Here is a 23195-nt window from a genome sequence, read left to right as displayed (position 1 = left end):
CAGGCCGGCCATGGCCCGTGCCATTTTTAAAGATGGCGCCGGCCATCCAGTGCTCCTACCATGTGACAGGGGCCGGCCAATGGCACGGATACCCTGTCACATGGTAACGGCAAAGGGCCATCGGCGCCATTTTTATTAGCGCAGCCGACGGCCCGAGAACAGGAGGTCGCTCCCGGGACTTCCGCTAGATCACCAGGTATTTGTAAAGTTTTGGGGGGTTCGGGAGGGTGGGGGAAGCTAAGGGGTCAATTTTAAAGGGTCGGGATGGTTTTTTTTATCGGCTTGGGCCTCACTAAAATAAATTAGCGATGTGAATCGGAATCGGAACTGATTCCGATTCACATCTCTACCGATCAGATTTTTTTCTCCCTCCAGCCGAACCCGATCGTTAAAATGATCGGGCACATGATTCACATCCCTAGTCGAGATACACGAAATTGGACTCCGGAGGCCATCACAACCTTCCACCGCCTCAAAGAAGCCTTCCAGAAGAGGCTTGTTTACATCATCCTGACCCGAATCATCCATTCCTAGTGGAAGTGGACACCTCCGCCATTGGGGCTGGGGCTGTCCTGAGTCAATGCACCGCTTCTGGTACTATAGTCCCGTGTTCCTTCTACTCCCGTAAATTTTCATCTGCGGAGCAAAATTACAGCATAGGAGATCATGAATTACTTGCCATAAAATTGGCTTTCGAAGAATGGCGCTGGTGGCTAGAGGACGTGTAACACAAATTCACTGTGTTCCCCGTTCATAAGAATCTGGAACATCTGAGCCAAGCCCAACATCTCAATGCCAGTCAAGCTCGATGGGCTCTGTTCTTTTCCAGGTTCGATTTTGAGCTTTGTTACCACCCAGCCGATAAAAATCTCTGGGCAGATGTCCTATCACGATCCTTCAAGCCTGAAGACACTCCAGAAAAACCTAGCCACATAATATACCCAGCCTGTATTTGTTTATCTGCCACTCACCCAGTTCCTGCTGGGAAGACGGTCATGCCCCGATGATTCTGAGAAAGAGTTCTCCGCATGATTCCAAATTCACCAGTCATCCAGGACGTGCTCGGACCTTGGCACTGCTCCAGCGGTTCTTCTGGTGGCCTACTATGGTCTCTGATGCTAAAGCATACGTCGAATCCTGTAATATCTGTGCACAGTAAAACCCTTGGTGGGTCGACTTTGGGGTCTCCTACCACCACTTCCAGTTCCCGAGGAACCATGGACCCACCTGTCTACGGATTTCATCATGGATTTGCCTCCATCGAAGGGTCATACTGTAATATGGGTAACCATAGACCAATTTTCAAAAATGGCCCATTTCGTTCCTCTACCAGGCCTACCATCTGCTCCAGAGTTGGCACACCTATTTTTCCACCATATCTTTAGACTGCATGGCCTACCCAAGGACATTGTCTCAGACAGAGGTCCACAGTTTGTTGCTAGATATTAGCACGCTCTTTGCTGAAAATTTGGTATTAACATCAGGCTAACAAATGCCTATCATCCCCAAGCTAACAGACAAGCCGAGTGAATGAATCACTCCTTGAAAGCCTTCCTGCGTGCTTACATCAATGACTGCCAAGACAATTGGTCTGAACGTTTATCCTGGGCAGAGTTTTCTCACAACTCCCACATTGCCACTACTACAGGCATGTCACCGTTCTCTATTGTCTATGGAAAATATCCACAACCACCACTGCCCATACCTCTATCGGTGCCATCCCCTGTGGCACAGGTTACTGCGGATGCCCTCAAGACTTTATGGGAACAGGCAAATCTTCGCTTACGTCAGGCTGCTTCCCAGGCCAAGAGAACTGCTAACAGTCGATGTCATTTGGCTCCTGAATTCTTCCTGGCCAGAAAGTCTGGTATTTCCGACTTCAAATACCATCCCAAAGGTTCGCTCCAAGGTATATTGGACCTTTTACAGTCACCCGATTCATTGGACCCGTTACATACCAGCTTCGGCTGCCTCCTACGCAGGGAATACATAATACATTTCATGTATCGCTCTTAAAACCTGTGGTCCTATCCTGGCTTGCCTGGAAGGCTCGTGAACCACCTCCACTTGTGGCAGAAACCAATATGACGTACAAGGTACATGAAGTCCTCGACGTCCGCCATAGGGGCCGCTGGTGGGATTACCTTTTTTCTTGGGAGGGTTACGGACCTGAAGAAAATTTGTGGGAACCAGCTCAGAACATCCTGGACAAAACTCTCCTCCCGAAATACCATCGTGCCCATCCGGGCAAACCCCTACCTCCAAGGGGGGGGGGCTTAAAGGGGGGGGGGTTACTGTTACACGTGCCATCTGCGGCAGACCCGTGGCATGGCCCTCTCACCTTTCCACAAGGACTCCAGCCTCTGGTTCCTCCTCGCTAGTGGTAGTGGGCTGCCAGCTCCGACCTCGAGTTTCCTCCAGTGCCTCCAGCTCTGCCACAGTCCCCAGCATTCCAGGTCATGATGCTACTGCTCGTCATGCCTCTCCGCGTGGTCCGCGGAGAGACACCACTACCCGCGCCTCACCCCTCCCTAGGCGCACGCGTCGATCGCTGATCCTTATGTAGGGACCGCGGTGGGAACCTGGCCATGGCCCTGGATGATGACGTCAACCTCTTCATAGTATTTAAGCTGAGGACCCGCTCCATAGTGTTGCCTTTGCATCAGGTCTCCTTGCTGGTCAAGTACTTGTTGCTACTAGAGATTCATCTCTACTCTACGTTCCTGATCCTTTTGTTCCTGGTTCCTGTGTTTCCTCGTTCCTACCCTGCCTATGCTTCGGACTGATTACACAGACTTTGACTTTGCTTCGCCTGACTACGCTACAGCCTATCTCCAGACCCAGACCTCTCCTTTGCCTGAACATGTATTGCCTATTTTCAGACCCTGACCTTCACTTTGTTCAACTACGCTATTGACTTCTCCGTGATCAGACCTCAGCTTCGATTGACTACGCTATTGACTTCTCTGTGACCAGACCTCAGCTTTGATTGACTACAATATTGATTGTCTCCGTGATCAGACCTCAGCATTGCTTGCCACAGCCCCTGGATTGCCGCCAGCCCTGACTCAAGCCTACCATTCTCTTCTGCCTACTCCCTGGACGTGGACTTATTAGGCTCTTCTGCCTACTCCCTGGATGTGGACTTATTAGGCTTCGGCCTACCTTTGCTCAAGCGCCCTCAGTCTGCCTTTGTTTCATTGGCACCTGAGTTTCCAGAACCTTACCTAGTCCAGAGTAGGACTACACCTTCCCTTGTCTGCTGTCTCTGGGCTGAACCACTTCTCTTGCTATTCTATCTCAAGGCCCACCTAAGTCCTGCTGGCCCTGGCACCCAAAGGCTTAACCCGTGGGGAACGAGAGCTGGTATAGGTGAAGCTCCAGCGACCTCTATCAGCCCACTCCACCTGCCGACGGTGGAGACCCGTAGGTTCTTATCTAGGGGTTGCGTCAACCCCACCTCGGCCCAAGGGTCCACCTCCGACGCAACAGGTGTTTTCATTTGAACACCAATATTGGTCTCCATACTTTATATCAAGAGTGCATTGTCCTTCAAATCAGATCAGCCACTGTGTGTATCCACTGACTAGTACTTTTGAGCACTGGGGCTCCCATTTCTGCACAAGAGGCTCTGGAAGTGTAAGCCTCCTCCCCAACAGATGAACTCCAGCATGCCAGTGACTTTGTAATTTCCTTGGAGAGAGAAAGATTGGTCCTGGGAACTGTGTAGCACCCTGGATTCAGCCCACTAGCAAATCAGGGGTCTGCTACATTTTCATTAGCCATATCTGAAAGCTTCTTTCAGGTTTGGGACTGCATTATAGAATTTATGTGGATGACATTCAAGATTTTTTCCTATTACAATATGTTGCGCTCCACTGGCTGGGAGCGCTAGGGGCCTTCGCAATCTGTTGCGCTCCACTGGCTGGGAGCGCTAGGGGTGAGATATGTGCCCCTTGCGGTAAGATGGACCTCATCTATGGTTGGAGGTGACCAGGACTCTGCCGACCTGCATGCCTGGATGAGGCCAACCACGCAAGGTTGGTCTCTGAGTGGTCCTCCGACTACTATCAGCCCTTTTGGACCTGCTGCAGGGAGGAGCACAGGCGGCAGGCCTAACAAGAGATGAGGGCGGACAAGGGCTGAAGCTTGAAGGCTGAGACGAAGGCTTCAGGACTCAGGAGAAGAACACAAGGCATCAACAAGAAGAATGACAGACCTCCGGAAGGGCGAGCGGGTGGAAGCTCTCCCATGGAAGGCATCTGGAACTAGAGTAGATGGAGTCTCAAGGCAACAGAAATGTCCGAGGCAAGGATATCTCTTATGGACCTAAGGAAATCCAGACGAGACAGAAAGAACTGGGAAGACTTGGACGAAGACAAGTGGGCACTGTTCCTCAGGGCGCCCTACACAGCCCACTACTTAGGGCGGACCCAATGGGCTGGCCACGGACCACCCTGTCCTCTACGCACCCTACACAGCCTAAGAAAGCTGGTCACGGAGCATGCGGGAGTGGGGCAGGCTCAGAAAAGGAATCCAACTGACTGAGGCTCCAATGTCCGAGAACAGGAACCGGATGGAACGGATTTACCCTCTGGATGGACATCTGGAGGATTCGAGGAACCGGAACATCACAGGAACAGACATCAGGAAGATCAGGAACGTAAGGACCTCTAGCCATCGAGGACGTCAGGCCTTCTGGAACATCAGGAGGGCAGAGACGGAGAATGTCAGGAACATCAGGAGGGCAGAGACGGAGGACGTCAGGCTCAGGAAAGGAATCCAGCTGGCAAAGGCTCCAGTGACGGAAATAGGAACCGACGGAACGGATTTACCCTCAGGGTGGCCATATGGAGGACTCGGGGAGCTGGAACATTGCAGGAACAGACATCAGGAAGATCAGGTACATAAGGACCTCTAGCCATCGAGGATGTCAGGCCTAAAACATCAGGAGGGCAGAGAAAGAGGACGTCAGGAACATCAGGACATCAGAGACCAGGATCAGAAACAGCAGAGATGAAACAAAGAGGGATCCCTTGGAATACTGGAACACCAAGCAAGAGCAGGAACATGGAGTCCAAGGGGAAGGAGAAGCTCCTCAGATGACAGGCTCATTGCAAAGGCAAAGCTGACTGGAAGTTGAAGTCCTTTTATAGGAGGAGTTTGGATGGGCCACACCCAGCTGGCCCTATAACTGAGGAGAAGTGCTGCGGGCCGGCCCCTAGGGAGAAGGGCGTGGCCCAAACTAGGAAGTCCATGCAGACTCAAGGAAGCCTCAGGCAGGCCCCAAGAACATCGAAGGCCTCCCAGGCCCTGGAGCAAATCCTGGATAGTTTGTAGGCGAGACCCCGGCTTTGGAGCGGCGTCCAGGAAAGAGGTGAGAAGCCTCCCGTATCACAGCTATAGGAGGATTCATAACACAATACATAGCGCATTGGCTATGTTGACAAGTTATCTTAACACGTGAAATGCTGGCTGAAATATAATAAGCTTTTACTGAATGTTGGTAAAACTGAAATTATTATTTTGACTAGATTTCTCATCATTGATGTTCCTGAAAATCTTCATTTGATAACTGTGTATTTCTCATCACAAAACAAGTTTGAAGTTTATGAATCATACTTGAATCAAATCTTTCATTCAATGCATAAATAAAATCAGTTGTAAGGGGCCCCCTTTTCAAGTTAATTATTATGCAAGCTAAAGCTGTGCCCGACACTTGACAATTTCCACATAGTAATACAATTACTTATTGTAACTAATCGTGATTACTGTAATTCAATTTATTTTGGCCTTCCCGATTCGATGATGACAGCTTTTCAGATAATTCAGAACTCATCAAGCACCGGCAGGTGTGTCACATACTACCCACAGCCCAGGCAAGACCGGAGCCGCTGGCCACCGATGGAGACCAGGCCGGTGTGCCCGAAGACCAAAGCCATTGATGGCCACTAGTGGTCAGGCCAATGGGGTCAAAGATCAGAGCCACTGGCTGCCGCTGGAGACTATGCCAGCAAGGCTGAAGATCAGATCTGCTGGCTGTTGCTGAAGACCAGGCCGGCAGGGCCGAAGACCGAGCCACTGGCCATCGCCGGAGACCAGGTTGGCAGGGCTGAAGACCGGAGCCACTGGCAATCAGCAGAGACAAGGCTGGTGGAGCCAAATACCAGAGCTGCTGGCTGCCACTGGAGACCAGGCCAGTGAGGCCAAAGATTAAAGTTGTTCAGCTGGGAGAGAGTGTGTCTGTGTGTGTGTATGTGTAGTGTGTGTGAGACAGGGAGGGTACTTGTGTGTGTGCATGTCAGACAGGGAGGGTGCTTGTGTGTGTGTGGGGTGTATATGTGAGATGGGGAGGGTGCTTGTGTGTGTAGTGTGTATGCGAGAGGGGGAGGGTGCTCTTGTATGTGTGGTGTGTATGTAAGAGAGGGAAGGTGCTTGTATGAATGTGTGGTATGTGTATGAGAGGGGAGGGTGCTTGTGTGTATGTGGTTTGATTGTGAGGGGAGGGTGCTTGTGTTTGTGGTGTGCATGTGAGAGAGGGAGGGTGCTTCTGTGTATGTATGTGAGTGTTATTGATCTGATGCCTGATGGGAGGAGCAATCAGTTAGTAGTTAGCACTCTGCTCGAGATCTGTAGTTATATATGAGAGTTGAAGGTGGATCCTTGGGCCAGTGGCAGATGACCACGCCCCTGGGGGATGATCCCGAGAGGGACCATCGGTCAGGATCAAAGTTAGGAGACAAACACACACTAGTTCTTTTATTAGACAGTATACTGAACCACCAGAGATGGCAGTAGTGAGCTGGTAAGCCCAGCTGGGCTGTAGTCCCTCAGATACTAGAACAGCGATCCCTGGAGGCTGAGCTGAAGAGAGACTGAGATATAGTGAGTAGGCAGGGTGTGTAGATGGTAACACTCACTCAATGTTCCAATGAAGCCCATGAGCTAGAAAGTATAGGCCCTCGAGGAGCGAGTACCTGGTTCCAGGGAAAGCTCAGAGAGAATGATGGTAACTCACTGATGTAGCTGATATAGTTGGTAGTGAAAACTTCCAGGCAGAGGAGTATATGAAGAAAGACTGGGATCAGGGCCCTCGAGGAGCGAGTACCGGTTCCAGACTGTCACATGAAAAAACAGGAGGCAGAGTAGCTTAGGTAGCGAAACCCTTACTAACTCGATGTGTTAGCAAATTCCAAGAGCTTAAATATCCGTCGCGGGGGACGTTATCTTTGGGGATGCCCCCGAGTTTCACGCCAATGCTGGTACTTCAATCGGGACCGTGCCGTGCACACGCCCCTAGGCCTCCAGGAAACATGGCGGTTGCAGCGTCGAGCCGGTCCGGGAACGCCCAAGGACAAGTAGCAGGAGAACGCCGCGGCAGCCAATCTTCCCGCGTACGGAGAGGGAGGCACCAGAGAGGTAAGGAGGGTGGAGAGAGGGCATCGGGCACTGACGGACACAACAGTGAGCAAGGGAGGGTGCTTCTTTGTGTGTGTGTGTGGTGTGTATGTGAGACAGGGAGGGTGCTTGTGTTTGTGGTGTGAATGTGAGAGGGGGAGGGTGCTTGTGTGTGTGGTGTGAATGTGAGAGGGGGAGGGTGCTTCTGTGTGTGTATGTGAGGGAGGGTGCTTCTGTGTGTGTGTGTAGTATGTATGTGAGAGAGGAAGGGTGCTTCTGTGTGTGTGTGAGCAAGGGAGAGTGCTTCTTTGTGTGTGGTGTGTATATGAGACAGGGAGGGTGCTTGTGTGTGTGGTGTGAATGTGAGAGGGATAGGGTGCTTCTGTGTGTGTATGTGTGTGAGAGAGGAAGGATGCTTCTGTGTGTGTGGTGTGCATGTGAGAGAGGGAGGGTGCTTCTATGTATATATGTGAACAAGGGAGGGTGCTTCTTTGTGTGTGGTGTGTATGTGAGACAGGGAGGGTGCTTGTGTGGATGGTGTGAATGTGAGAGGGGGAGGGTGCTTGTGTGTGTGGTGTGAATGTGATAGGGGGAGGGTGCTTCTGTGTATGTGAGGGAGGGTGCTTCTGTGTGTGTATGTGTGTGGTATGTATGTGAGAGAGGAAGGATGCTTCTGTGTGTGTATGTGGTGTGCATGTGAGAAAGGGAGGATGCTTCTTTGTGTGTGTGGTGTGTATATGAGACAGGGAGAGTGCTTGTATGTGTGGTGTGAATGTGAGAGGGGGAGGGTGCTTGTGTGTGTATGTGAGGGAAGGTGCTTCTGTGTGTGTAGTATGTATGTGAGAGAGGAAGGGTGCTTCTGTGTGTGTGGTGTGCATGTTGTTATAAATCTGATGCCGGATGGGCGGAGCAATCAGATAGGAGTTAGGAATCTGTTAGGAAAGCTCTGTGTTAGAGCTAGGAGTTAGCAATCAGTTAGGTTCTACTCCTGCAGAGGGGAGGAGTTAGCAATCTGTTACGCTTTGCTCCTGTAGAAGGAGGAGTTAACAATCTGTATGAGCTGGCTCCTGTGGAAGGAGGAGTTAGCCATCTGATATGCTCATCTCCTGTAGAGGGAATAATTAACAATCTGTTAAGGTATAGACTGCGGAGTTGGCAATCTGATATGAATCTGTAGCTGAAGACTCCTGATGTTATTAGCGGAGTGCTTGGAGAGGACACTCAACTGTAGAGGAATGTAGATAGGTGGATCCTTGGACCATGGCAGATGACTGCGCCCCCAGGAGGATATTCTGAGAGGGACCACCGGCTAGGCTTGGATATGGAGACAGACACAGATAGTTCTTTTATTAGGCAGGTTAGTAGAACCACTAGAGGTGGCAGCAGTGAGCTAATATGCCCGGCAGGGCTGAAGTCCCTCAGGTACTGAAACAGCGATCCCAGGGTTGCTGAGCTGTAGAGAAACTATAGATAGTGAGTAGACAGGTAAGCAGTGTTCATAGCCAGAACTGGATGACAACTCACATAAGGTCTTAATGAAGCTCAGTAGCTGGAAAGGGTTAGACCCTCGAGGAGCGAGTACCTGGTTCCAGGGAAAGCTCTGAGAGAGCGATGATAACTCACAAATGTCTGTATCTGCGATTGCTTCCAGGCAGTAGAGAATCTTCAGTGTGTTCAGGAACATAGGCCCTCGAGAGTGAGCACCGGTTCCTATCTGCAATCTGAAATAAAGAAAAGAGAGTGAGGCTCCCGAGGAGCGGGTACCCCTGATAAGTCCGAGGAGGCAGAGTAGCTTGGACGAATCCTTGTGAGTCCTTGCTAACTCAATACGTTAGCGAATACTGAGACCTTTTATATTGGAAGCAGATGACATCATCTCGGGGGACGCCTCCGAGGTTCGCGCCCTTGCTGGTACATCAATGGGAGCGTGCGCGCACCCTACATCATCAGGAAACATGGCAGATCCACAGCATCGTGCCGGTCCGGGGACGCCGGAGGGAGATGGCAAGAAGACGCAGCAGCAGCTAGCCATCCATCAGTTCTGGAGGGAGTCACCACAGAGGTAAAGAGGGCGGAGTGAGGGCATCGAGCAGCGATGGACGCAACACATGTGAGAGAAGGAGGGTGGTTCTGTGTATGTATGTGAGCAAGGGAGGGTGCTTCTTTGTGCGTGTGTGTGTGTGAGAAAAGGAGGGTGCTTCTGTCTGTGTGTGTGAGATGGAGCATGTTTCTTGCTGGCTGTGGCTGAGAGAAGGAGGTCATGTATGTGATTGAGAGCCTGTGTATAAGCGAGATAGAGAGAATGTATGTGACTGAAAGTCTGTGTGTAAGTAAGAGAGAGCATTGTGTGACTGAGAGAGACTGGTTAGAGAGGTGACATGTTTATGTGTGAGAAAGACTGATGAGGGAGGTGACTGGTGTTTGTGAGAGAGAGACTGGTCGTGGAGATGATTGGTGTGTGAGACAGAAATTGGTTCTGAGGGTGTGACTGGGGTGTGTGTGTGTGTGTATGTGTGTGAGAGAGAGAGGGAGACTGGTTGTGGTCCCTAAGGAAGAGGACCATGAGGACAGCTTCAGCAGGTAGTGCTGCTTCTGGTGTGGCCTGCAAGGGAAAGGAGTAGGAGAACTGCTGGAGAGGATAAGTAAAGGTGTTTTTTTATTAGCTAATATTTCAATCATTGGGGGTAGGATTGACCTATGGCCCTAACTATTGTTTATTCTATTTTTCATGCATTTATACTTTTATTATTTTATGACATATATTGTTATTTATTGTATTTTTTATGTGTTCTTTGTATGATGGATTGCTATTTATTGTATTATTTTTTTGTTTTGAGAGCAGCTTTGGGCTGAACTGTGTCTATGGAAAGCAGAAAAGAATTTTAATATAACATAACAGTCCATCAAGTCAGCTGTATGGGACAATTTTTAAACACTACATTTTGGGCTCAATTTTTAAAGCAATAGTATATATGTGCTTTTGCTTTGAAACCTGCCAGGGGTACAAAGCACCCGTGGACATTTGCATCTGCTTTTTATGTGGGCACTTTTTTCATAGAAAATAACATATGTACATTTGCAAATGCAATCAATATAATCTCATTTTCCTGTACCTATTTAAATACGCCCCCAGGTACACCTCCTCTAAATGCACATGTCTCGTGGGACAACAAATGTACTTCTAGCTCCATTGATGAAGGATGTTTCTCAGTCTCACTGTTTGTGCATGGAAATTGCTAATTACATACACAAATGGCTTGGAAGATTGCCCACTGCAACATCAGAGATTTACTAGTGAGGCTCGAAGCTTCAGTTCTTGAACATGGTTTTGCACACATTTAGCATTATGGATCACATTTGCCAAATTACCCACACAAAACACCAAAGAATATGTGCAGCTTTTCACAAATGCAATTGCGAGCATTTTCTTTTTTTTTTGCCAATTTTTCGCATATTAGCGTATTTGTGGATGCAGCATGGCTCAATACATTGTCCTCAATGTTTGAACTTGTGGGAAATGTCTTCACAGATTCTGGACCCACCTTCTCATCAGCTGGAGCTCTCATCTTAAGGGGGGCCTGGCTTCCAAGCACAAGAAACTTGAGAACTTGGGACACAATGCGTTTCCCTTTTAGGTATTGTGTTTCCTTGATGCTGAAGGAATAGTTTCACTGTAGGAGCCAGAGGACAGTGTAACGTATATTGTCTGGGTAAAAAGTAGTCAGGGAATGAGCTTGATGCTGCCCATGCAAACTTCAAAGGGGGACTCCCACCTGTTGTGCGAAATTAATCCCCTTGTTGCTGGATGGGAGGTATCCAAGGCCCCATTATGGGAATAATAGAGCATGCCATTCTCACCCTGTTACACTGAATCTTTTCCCTGATTTATTTGCTGCAGGTGGCCTAAAGGTGTGTGAGCTTCTTATCCAGCTTCCCGCCAAGGACTTAGTTTTCCTTCAGGGATTTTATGAAGAAATCAGCTCCATGAGCCCAGGACTGCTTTTTTCAGACGTGCTGTTAGTTTATGACCTGTAACCAAAATCTGTAACTAAGCCTGTAACTGACTCACAAACGTGCTCATTGTATTTTAACAAAGGCAGAACTACTAATGGGTCCATCAGATGAGCACTTTGTGGGAACTGCAGAGTTTTAGGTCATTTCATGTTGAAGGATGGGTTTCCTATCACCTCCCCCAAATGAATTAAATTCCTCCCAATAATTATGTCACACTATGCTGCTTTATCCACATCTGCAACATTATACAGAATAATAAATATTTGTCTTGAGTCAACCAAAATCGTTTGGCCTTTGGGAACCCTTAATAAGAATTATTCTACTTTTGCTGAACAGCGACCCTCAAAAAATGAGTTATTCACTAGTGTAACCCTTATTTGGAGAATCATGATGATTCCAAAAGACCATAAAAGAATTTCTTTACGTGGGCTAGCTCCTTTGTTTTTTCCCCAACTCTTCTTTCTCCCGGGAGGGGGGAGATTATTTCTGTGGGGTTGAAGGATAACCTTTGTGGCCCAGGCAAGGAAACCTTATGTGTGTTGTGTGTGTTACTCTTGCTCTTTGGGACATGTACCTGGACATAACAGGACTCGGATGGGTGTTCAAAATAATATTGACTGGAGAAAAATCAATAAAGTGTATAAATAAAAGGTCTAAATATATCCAGATTCCTTACCTTTGATGTAGTACAAGTTTACCCCTCTGTGGAACTTCGAACTTGTAATCCATCCATGGTGTGGAATGTATGTCTGTCCCAAGGGGCTGGGGTATCCTAACCAGGGTGGATGTCCCTTTTCCCAAACAGTACCTGACTCCAGAAGGGAACTCCCAATGTTCATCTGCCTGTGTCCCATGTCCCTGGGTAGAAACTCCAGTGGGGGAGGGGGGGGGGGTGACTCCTGATGGTCTTTTTCTCTAAACTCCTCTTTGAAAAACAGATTTTTTCACTGGGCAAGGAAGGAAAGGCAGCAAAACACCTTCCTTCCCACAAAATAAAAGAAACCAAAAGGGGTTTCACTGGCTGGGTTCTACACCCTCCTCTTGACGGGTAGAAGGGGTGTACAAATCCTTCCTGCACCTCTAGAGAGGGGGTTACAGCCTCCCAGAAGGTGCAGGTCAAAACCAGCCAAAATCCTCACTTTCGGTGCTGGAAAAATTACAAAACTCACTCTGTTTCCCTCCAGCCTGTCACCAAGAACTGGCAGGGCAGTGTCTCTCCCTTCTTTTTCTAAGCTGTGGGCCTAACTTGGGAGAGCATACTGAAACACGTTCTTCCTTCTTGAAATCAAAACCACTCTGCCTCCTTCTCACAAGGGCTCACACCCCCCCCCCCCCCTTGTGGCCTGGGAGATCATCATCCATAGGCAGCTTTGGGGGAAGGGCCTAACAGGAATCCTGTCTCCATTCAAGCTGACATACATCCTAAGGCTGGGAGCTAGGGTCAATTAGTGGCTGACCAAAGGTTTGACCACACTCTCCCCCCCCCCCCCCAAAAGAAAAATATGGGGATAGGATACGTCTACAGATTATCAAGCAATTTATAACTAGACAATAATAAAAATTGGTGTTACACTACCACATCTGACCACTTGGGGCTGTGCCAACCCTAGTGGATCCTACACCCAGCATAGCTGTAGACACAGGATCTCACAGTAAACACATAATATTCAATACATTTCTTTACAATATTTACAAACCTTCAATTGCTCTCCAGCGGGGAGAACTTCACCACCATGGATCATCACCTATGCAACCACAAGAAATGTTTGAATGGCAATAGGAACTGCCATAATCTACTGCATATTCCAAACAGTGACTTTCCAGAGAAAAAACTCAGAAAAATAGGTACACAGCCTCTTAAACTCAAAACAGGAGTATGGAAACAGCAAGCATTACCACCCCTTCCACTAGTTTGACATAGAGAGCACCAAGGATTAAGGAGGGATCATCCCATTCCAGGCGACCACCCCATGCTATCAAGCAGGTAACAAATACAGAAAAATTAAATTTGCCCACATGCAGTTCCTGGGAGGAATGCTGGATACCATTACACTTTATCTTACATTTATATCTTTATGGCCACTGGGGGCATCTAAAACAACAATAGGAACACTAGCTTGAACCTATGCCCTTTTGCATAATACCAGCACATGAGAATATCATAGCCAGTCTGAGATTCTTCTACCCAACTGGCATGTATCCCTGTGTCCAGCTTATACAAACTTTTAGCAAGTGAATTCAACTTCCTTCACATCACATCTCTCTTCATACTCCTTTCACTTGGCCTGCAAAAGGAAAACCCATTATAGTAAAGACAGAGAACAAATACTGGAACCTGGAAAAAAATGTTTAGTAGCATCTAGTAAGACAACCTCATGGAGGATTCCCACCTACAAGAAGGGATACTTAGTAATAATAATTAGCAATGAATCAGCAAAAGCAACTCAAAGATCACCACTGTTTCCCAGTTTGAAATTTTTATATTTTCCTGGAAAGGATTTTTTCCCCTCAAACATTTTGAAATGGCCCCATTATCTTTGCCTTCAACCAAACAATTTCTTTTCAGAACAACAAAGACATTTTCTCGAGTAATCCTTCATCAATAAACACTACTAGAGAAGCCCTTTCCCTAAGGGTAACTCCCTAGAGTCCATCTAAAGCTGGTCTTCTACTTGCCAGTAGAGATCCTCAAAGGAACCAGTCCATCCTTCATCAGAGGGTAAGCTAACAGTTCTTTAACCAACTGCAATTCTTTGGCCTATTAGGCCCAACTGGAACAGGTGTCTGAAAAGGAAGCACAGACAGACTAACAAAAAGAAATCTCCAGGCCATTTGTCTTCTGGATCACTTCTAAAACTTGAAACTGGAAGACTCCTTACCATTTAGGGTAACTTTGTGGTTCTAGCTCCCTCCTCCGCTGGACATGATTTAACTGGAATGGGCTCATAATGGAGAGGATCTGGCTTCCTCACTACCTCCCCATTGGGTAACAGGCAATCCATATCATAGGTTACTTTTTCACCACTCCTCTTTTGGTAAATGACTGCATGTTTCATGATATTCTGACCCAGCTTCATTTTGGATATCTTTCTAACCAACTCTCTAGGATAAACTGGATGAGATTTCTTGTGGTCTGGATCACTGGAACACCTTATGATGCACTGGTCAACGTACTCTGCTATCCACATGTCCCCCTGATTTTTGACAAAGTCTATTACATAAATTGGCACATTGGTGTAGTGCAGCCAAAATTGCGCTTGCACTTTTCCTTCCTACTTACTGTTCTGCCTGGAACACTTGGTATAGCCTCTTTGGGTCTGGAGCTACACTTAGTTTGACTCAGCATTGGTTTTGAATCTCTGAGGTCAGACCTTGATCCAGAAGCTCTTTCTTTACTGGAGATTCTGGTGCCCCAAAGAACTCACTGTCTATGTAGGAGCTGCTTTTCTCTTGTGGTGTAGGCCCTGGAGATAATGAGTCTCTGGTGGGTATTGCTTCCCCTACCAAGGATATTCCAGAACTGTTCACTGAAGGAACCTTGCCCGTGACCATGTCATGCAGTTCCCTGTAGGTCCTAGGGCCCCTTACCAACAGTTTACATTTGGGTGTAACTACAGTAAAATATTCTATAGCTCAGGTAGAGCTCACAGCCACACTGCTATCCCTGCCATTGCTGCTGCTCCTACTGGATGGGCGAGGAGGTGTCTCTGATGATAGTGAACTGCTAGAGTATTCATCTGTGGACCTGCTTCATCCCACAGATCTCCATTGCTCAGCTAGTAGTAAGGTCTTGATGGAGGAGCTCTTTGGTACTCCCAACGGTTTAGCAGCCGCCATGGTTTTCAATAGTAGGTCACATCCTCGGTCTACTGGTGTCTTCACCTGGCTTTCTTCTCCAGCAGTCACAGCAGCCGCTTGTGCATCCACTTGTTTGACCCATGAGCGGAATGGCTCCATCCTAATAGCCAGTACAGGAGGTGGTTCAGTGGTGACCCATTGCATCACCACCTCTGACTCAACGGGGGATGGATGCCCCACCCAGGTGCTCTGTACCACCCGCTCTAAGGCGCTGAGTAACTATGGTCCCATCACTGCTACTCCCAGCCCATGGGAATCCTTTCTCATCTCTTCAAGCAGAGTCGCACTGCAGCAATAGCATGTTTGTGTACCTGGCAATGCTCTTAACCCCAGTAGCACTCTACAAATTCAACTATAATGGTTGCCATGTATCCCTCCAGGGATAGTTGCAGCTGGCCACAGAACTGGAAAAACCCCAGTCATTCGGGCAGTTCCTGCACTAATGCCATCGCTTCTCTTTGTGCACCAAATGCACTCGCAGACATAGTGTTGACCAGTGGCGTCACCTTAACCGATGGTAATGGCTCCTTTTCTATACACGACAGTGGACTTCCATCTCCCCTCACTGGCTGGAACGTGCTACAAGAGTCTGCCATTCGGTGGTTAAACTTGGTTCATGCTGCTAATTAGGATTGGAGCAATCGAATTTTTCAGTCCACACCAGTAAAGCCTCTGGCATGTTCGATTGCTGCTTTTCCGTGGCTCTTGTTCTGCACACCGCTCCTCGTGTGTCAGCTGTGTGCCACCGGATTTCTGGGCTGCTACTGGCTGTAAGTTATGAACACTGGTGACATCACATGCACACTCCACATGGCCTCCCCATTCTAGCGTGCTCTCATTCCCGCCCCTTTCCCAAGGCAGGAAACACAGCCATTTTTCAATTTTCACCATTTTACCTCATAAGAACATGCCATACTGGTCCATCAAGCCCAGCATCCTGCCTCCAACAGTGGCCAATCTAGGCCATAAGTTTTATGGTTGTGGACCTCTGGGCCAGCTAGAAGATGGAGATGCAGTGCTGAAAGAATACCCACAGCAGAGTCATAGCCGGGAGGCGACTTGAGCCAAAGTTCCAAGAAAGTCTTCACCACTGGAAACCCGAGATCCCCCGGGGGAGCCCTTGGGGACACGAGTTGCTTGGTGCGGATTCTGGAGATGAAGGTAAGAAGAGAGTCCCAGAAGTAGAGAATCCAAAGAAGAAGTTGGAGCCAGTAGATGAACAGGAACTTCACCACTGGAAGCCCGTGGTCCCCCGGGAGGAGCCCGTGAGTACCCGAGCTGTTTGGACTTAGGTGCGGTCTCCGGAGGACAGAGGTCTTGAAGAGAAGTCTGAATCAAGGCAGGCAGCAGAGAGGCAAGTTGAGGAGGCAAACCAAGAGTCGGGGCAGGTGGCAGACTGCAGAGACCGAAGACAAGCCAGAAGTCGGGATGGGCAGCGAAGCAGGATACCGAAGAACGAGCCAAGGTCAGGAGCCAGGAAGACAAGCCAGGGGGACGCAGGAACAGGAGCAAGCAAAGTCGGGCTGGAACAGGAGCAAGGCTGGAGCAGGACTCAGGAACATGCTTGGACAGGAACAAGCAGGAAGCAAGACAGCAACTATCAAACTCAAAGAGCAAACCTCATTACAAGGCAAAGAAAGGGAGTCTGAGCAGGATTTAAATACCTGGTAGGCGTCTGACGTCATTTCTTCAATCAGGGGTGGTTTCCCACACTGGCCCCTTTAAAAGATCAGCCCCAGCGCACGCGCGCGCAACTAGGGGGCGGGGCTAGGAGCAAGAAGGAAGTGCAGGAGCTCGGCGACATCTCACTCATGGAGACGCCGCCGTGGAGAGGCCGGGTTGAGGCCTATGATGAGCGGGAGGGCCATCGGGGGACACCCCGAGGCTAGACTGGAGGAAGGTAGGAGCCCAGCTGTGGCATCCCATGGCCGGGAATCATAACAATAAGAACATGGCAAGTTCCCAAAACTAAGTCTATCCCATGTTACTGTTGCTAGTAATAGTGTCTATTTTCTAAGTCAACTTAATTAATAACAGGTAATGGACTTCTCTCCAAGAAACTTATCCAATCTTTTTTTAAACCCAGCTACACTAACTGCACTAATCACATCCTCTGGCAACAAATTCGAGTTTAATTGTGCATTGAGTGAAAAAGAACTTTCTCCGATTAATTTTAAATGTGCCACATGCTAACTTCATGGAGTGCCCCCTAGTCCTTCTATTATCCGAAAGAGTAAATAACTGATTCACATTTACCCGTTCTAGACCTCTCATGATAGTAAACACCTCTATCATATCCCCCCTCAGCCGTGTCTTCTCCAAGCTGAAAAGTCCTAACCTCTTTAGTCTTTCCTCATAGGGGAGCTGTTCCATTCCCTTTATCATTTTGGTCACCCTTCTCTGTACCTTCTCCATCGCAACTATATCTTGTTTGAGATGTGGTGACCAGAATTGTATGCGGTCTCACCATGGAGCGATACAGAGGCATTATGACATTTTCCGTTTTATTCACCATTCCCTTTCTAATAATTCTCAAAATTCTGTTTGCTTTTTTGACAGCTGCAGCACACTGAACCGATGATTTCAATGTGTTATCCACCTTGACGCCTAGATCTCTTTCTTGGGTGGTAGCTCCTAATATGGAACCTAACATTGTAAATCTGTTGCATGGGTTATTTTTCTCTAAATGCATCACCTTGCACTTATCCACATTAAATTTCATTTGCCATTTCAATGCCCAATTTTCTAGTCATAGCAACATAGAAACATTGAAATGACGGCAGAAAAAGACCAATCGGCCCATTGAGTCTGCCCAGCAAGTTCCCACACTTATTTTCTCATACGTATCTGTTTCACCAACCACCAATTTCAGGGACCTTGTTGGTAACTCTTTGATTCAAGTTTCCTGCCATCCCCTGCCATTGATGCAGAGAGTAATGTTGGAGTTGCATCAAAGGTAAGCATAAAGCTTAATGGTTAAGGGAAGTAACCGCTGCATTAAGCAAGTTACCCCGATGCTTGTTTACCCAGACTGCACAGATCATTGCCTTGTTGGATGTTGTCTGAATGTAAATCCTGTTTTCCACATTTCCCCCTGCTGTTTAATCAGAGAGCAATGCTGTATATGCATTCAAAGTGATGTATTAGGCTTAATTGGTTTAGGGTAGTAACCGCCGTAATAAGCAAGCTACCCCCACACTTATTTGTTTATCCAGATTGTGAAGTTCAGTCCTTGTTGGTTGTTGTCTGAACGCAAATCCTCTTTTCCACATTTCCCCTTGCCGTTGAAGCAGAGAGCAATGTTGGAGTTGCATTAATCTTGCGAAGGCTTATTGAGTAAGGGTAGTAATCACCAGGTAGTAGACTCCACTCCAGTTATCACCCCCAAGGCTCTTCTCTTCAGTCCCATCCTCTAGCCTTTATGGATCCACAGTGTTTATCCCATGCCCCTTTGAAATCTTTCACAGTTTTAGTCTTTACCACTTCCTCCGGAAGGGCATTCCAGGCATCCACCACCCTCTCCGTGAAGAAATACTTCCTGACATTGGTTCTGAGTCTTCCTTCCTGGAGCTTTAAGTCGTGACCCCTAGTTCTACTGATTTTTTTCCAACGGAAAAGGTTTGTTGTTGACCATGGATCATTAAAACCTTTCAAGTATCTGAAAGTCTGTATCATATCACCCCTGCTCCTCCTCTCCTCCAGGGTATACATATTTAGGTTCTTCAATCACTATTTTGGCCTACCCTAATGTCTGCATTAGACTATATAGCATGATTACCATTTTCTTTATCCTATTCTGAACCTAGTTTTACTTGCATTCACAGCTTTGCACCCCTCTCTGTTACACTTTGTCATACCTCACTACACAAGCTGTTTGCAAATCCTTATATATGTATACATCTCAAAGACACAGCAGATATTTATGGGGCCAAGGATCCTCAAGAATATAGGATATTATAAAATACATGTAAGGAACCATTGGTTCCTTACTAGATGCTTGTAACTCACAAGGAGGACATATTGCAATTAGATAGAGGTAGGCACTAGAATGATGCCATTTGCTAAGTATCCCTCATAGGGTGTGCTAAATATTGAGCCAAAGATTATACCACAGAACCTTGAGAGTCTTAAAAGTCTTGAAAGTAATAGCTTGGAGTTGAGTGGAGAAGGCACACAAGCAGCTGAGGTTTGAAAGTCAGTCAGAAACTTCTAGTTCTCATTTTGCTATTCGCTTTTGCATTTTGTATTTTTGGCTGATGCAATTTTGATAGAACAAGGTCTGAAACCTACACAGAGCCTTTTGGAGATTTTTGGTGAGAGAGAAGGAGTTTTTACATGACCTAATCCAGATCACGTACCAATTGCCATTCATGTGCCAGCAAGCTTTCGGAGATTGTAACCTTCAGGTGCAAATATGAGAGGGTCAATGAAGAATGAACATATATTGCCATGCTAGCATCATCAGGAGAAGGACAGAGGTATTTAGAGGAGACATTTGGAGTTCAGATACTAAGGATTGTCCCAGTGAGCAAGGGAAGCCTCTAGCACCATTTGCTAAAAATATTTGTACTATCTTAGGCCTGGATTTATCAAAATGCACTAAATATCGCATGCGATAGGAAAAGGGGTGTGTTTTATGGTAATAGCCTATTAGTGCTTCACATAGTTATTACCACAGAGTGCGATAACTTTTTCACACTTTGTGATAAGTACCACAATTGTTGCAATTCTACCTACAACGAGAGAGAGAGAGAGAGAGAGCGAGCACTTAGTTACAAGGTTCGTATATAGTACATAGATATTTATACCTCTATATGAGGCCCACCTAGTACCTCGAGTTGAGGTTTAGGTAGTAGTGTAGGGGTTAGGGGCCACTTTGACATTCAGACTGAGACGTTCGAACAGAACAACACACTCTTTTGAAGATCTGATATCCTTCAACCCAAAGATGAGATTTGTACAATGTTCTCTCAACCTAGCTTGATGTTACCCAGGTAGAGAGTCCATCACGCTAGGTTGAGAGAACATTGTACAAATCTCATCTTTGGGTGAGTTTCCTCACTCTGAAGGACATCAAATCTTCACAAATGGACAATTTACTCAGTGGAAGGGGGTGGGCAGTGGAGTGCCTCAGGGATCTGTATTGGGACCCGTACTTTTCAATATATTTATAAATGATCTGGAAATAAATATGATGAGTGAGGTAATCAAATTTGCAGATGATACAAAATTATTCAGAGTAGTTAAATCACAAGCAGATTGTGATAAATTGCAGAACACCTTGTGAGACTGGAAAATTGGGCATCGAAATGGCAGATGAAATTTAATGTGGATAATTGCAAGGTGATGCATATAGGGAAAAATAACCCATGCTAAAGTTACACAATATTAGTTTCCATATTAGCAGCTCCCACCCAAGAAAGAGATCAAGGCGTCATAGTGGATTACACATTGACATCATCATGCTGCGGCAGTCAAAAAAGCTAAATGAATAGGGATGTGAATCGTTTTAGGACGATTAAAATTATCGTCCGATAATTTTAATATCGTCTTAAACCGTTATGGAACACAATACAATACAGATTCTAACGATTTATCGTTATAAATCGTTAGAATCGTGAGCCGGCACACTAAAACCCCCTAAAACCCACCCCCGACCCTTTAAATTAAATCCCCCACCCTCCCGAACCCCCCCCAAATAACTTAAATAACCTGCGGGTCCAGCGGCGGTCCGGAACGGCAGCGGTCCGGAACGGGCTCCTGCTCCTGCATCTTGTCGTCTTCGGCCGGCGCCATTTTCCAAAATGGCGCCGAAAAATGGCGGCGGCCATAGACGAGAAAGATTGGACGGCAGGAGGTCCTTCCGGACCCCCGCTGGACTTTTGGCAAGTCTCGTGGGGGTCAGGAGGCCCCCCACAAGCTGGCCAAAAGTTCCTGGAGGTCCAGCGGGGGTCAGGGAGCGATTTCCCGCCGCGAATCGTTTTCGTACGGAAAATGGCGCCGGCAGGAGATCGACTGCAGGAGGTCGTTCAGCGAGGGTTCCGGCGCCTCGCTGAACGACCTCCTGCAGTCGATCTCCTGCCGGCGCCATTTTCCGTACGAAAACGATTCGCGGCGGGAAATCGCTCCCTGACCCCCGCTGGACCTCCAGGAACTTTTGGCCAGCTTGTGGGGGGCCTCCTGACCCCCACGAGACTTGCCAAAAGTCCAGCGGGGGTCCGGAAGGACCTCCTGCCGTCCAATCTTTTTCGTCTATGGCCGCCGCCATTTTTTCGGCGCCATTTTGGAAAATGGCGCCGGCCGAAGACGACAAGATGCAGGAGCAGGAGCCCGTTCCGGACCGCTGCCGTTCCGGACCGCCGCTGGACCCGCAGGTTATTTAAGTTATTTGGGTGGGGGATTTAATTTAAAGGGTCGGGGGTGGGTTTTAGGGGGTTTTAATGTGCCGGTTTTTCGATTTTTCGATTTTTCGATTTTTTAACGATTTTTCACGATATTTTACCCCCCCAAACGGCAACAATACGATTCCCTCCCCCTCCCAGCCGAAATCGATCGTTAAGACGATCGAGGACACGATTCACATCCCTATAAATGAATGTTAGGAATTATTAGAAAGGGAATGGTGAATAAAATGGAAAATGTCATAATGCCTCTGTATCGCTCCATGGTGAGACCGCACCTTGAATACTGTGTACAATTCTGGTCGCTGCATCTCAAAAAAGATATAGTTGCGATGGAGAAGGTACAGAGAAGGCCAACCAAAATGATAAGGAGAATGGAACAGCTCCCCTATGAGGAAAGACTAAAGAGGTTAGGACTTTTCAGCTTGGAGAAGAGACAACTGAGGGGGGATATGATAGAGGTGTTTAAAATCATGAGAGGTCTAGAATGGATAAATGTGAATCGGTTATTTACTCTTTCGATTAATAGAAAGACTAGGGGGCACTCCATGAAGTTAGCATGTGGCACATTTAAAACTGATCGGAGAAAGTTCTTTTTCACTCAACGCACAATTAAACTCTGGAATTTGTTGCCAAAGGATGTGGATAGTGCAGTTAGCTGTGTTTAAAAAAGGATTGGATACATTCTTGGAGGAAAAGTACATTACCTGCTATTAATTAAGTTGACTTAGAAAATAGCCACTGCTCTTACTAGCAACAGTAATATGGAATAGTTTTTGGGTACCTGCAAGGGTCTTATGGCCTGGTTTGGCCACTGTTGGAAACAGGATGCTGGGCTTGATGGACCCTTGGTCTGACCCAGTATGGCATGTTCTTATGTTCGTATGTTCTTATTGTGTTTTAGCAGCCTGTCCATGGCACTTAAATAGTGCATTTTGCAGTTTAGCTCAGTTTTTTAACGCATGCTTCCATAGGGGGAGGGTTTGGCATCAAAGGCCTAACAGAGAAGCAAAGCTTTTGCATGTTTCCTGAGATGGGAGTAGTCATTTATTAGGCAGAGCTCTTCTAGGAGGGAGATCCATAGGGCAATTGTCATTCCAGAAAAGAACTGACTTTCAGGCCACAGCAGAAAGTTGTGCTCCAGCCAACGCACAGTATTGCCCTCAGTTCCAGAGCTGTACAATAGCTATGGCCAATATGGCCTAGGACATAGGTGCTGCTACTTGAAGGGCTCCATAGTGCTGTTGGTAATGTTGCCCTAAGGATGAGCAACACCACAGCCCTGCCATAATCGCTGATGGGGTCTGAAGAGAAGGAAGAATGCTTCGGCCCTGCAGGAATCACTGACACGGTCTGAAGAGGAGGAGCAATGCTGTGGCCTTGCCGGAATCGCCGACAGGGCCGGAAGAGGAGGAACAATGCTGCGGCCCTGCTGGAATTGCCAGTGGGGGCCTGAAGAGGAGAAGCAATGCTGTGGTCTTCCTGGAATTACCAGTGGAGCCTGGGGAAGAGAAGCAATACCGC

Source organism: Rhinatrema bivittatum, chromosome 1 (genome assembly GCF_901001135.1).
Source record: "Rhinatrema bivittatum chromosome 1, aRhiBiv1.1, whole genome shotgun sequence".
NCBI lineage: Eukaryota > Metazoa > Chordata > Amphibia > Gymnophiona > Rhinatrematidae > Rhinatrema > Rhinatrema bivittatum.
Note: the sequence above shows the minus strand (reverse complement) of the source record.